General features: G+C 41.6%; 1 non-coding gene across 1 annotated transcript; it reads right to left on the reverse strand.

The window, feature by feature from the left end:
• Window positions 1-225: 225 nt before the first annotated feature.
• LOC112713529 (small nucleolar RNA R71) lies at window positions 226-329 on the reverse strand. Its single transcript, XR_003158501.1, has one exon. It is a non-coding gene; the product is annotated as a small nucleolar RNA R71 (small nucleolar RNA).
• Window positions 330-541: the final 212 nt, after the last annotated feature.

Below are 541 nucleotides of genomic sequence, written 5' to 3' on the forward strand. Positions count from 1 at the left end.
CCATCAGAAGATCCCTACCAGTTTTTAACTGAGTTCTTGCAGATCTGTGATACTGTTAAGACTAATGGAGTAGATCCTGAAGTCTATAGGCTCATGCTTTTTCCTTTTGCTGTAAGAGACAGAGCTAGAACCTGGTTGGACTCACAACCTAAGGATAGCCTGGACTCTTGGGATAAGTTGGTCACGGCCTTCTTAGTTAAGTTCTTTCCTCCTCAAAAGCTGAGCAAGCTTAGAATGGATGTTCAGACCTTCAAGCAAAAAGATAGTGAATCCCTCTATGAAGCTTGGGAAAGATACAAGCAGATGACCAAAAAGTGTCCTTTTGACATGTTTTCAGAATGGACCATGATAGATATATTCTATTATGGTCTGTCTAAGTTCTCTAAGATGTCACTGGACCACTCTGCAGGTGGATCGATTTACCTAAAGAAAACGCCTGCAGAAGCTCAGGAACTTATTGAAATGGTTGCAAATAACCAATTCATGTACACTTCTGAGAGGAATTCCGTGAATAATGGGACACCTCAGAGGAAGGGAGTTC

Source organism: Arachis hypogaea, chromosome 9 (assembly GCF_003086295.3).
Source record: "Arachis hypogaea cultivar Tifrunner chromosome 9, arahy.Tifrunner.gnm2.J5K5, whole genome shotgun sequence".
Lineage (NCBI taxonomy): Eukaryota > Viridiplantae > Streptophyta > Magnoliopsida > Fabales > Fabaceae > Arachis > Arachis hypogaea.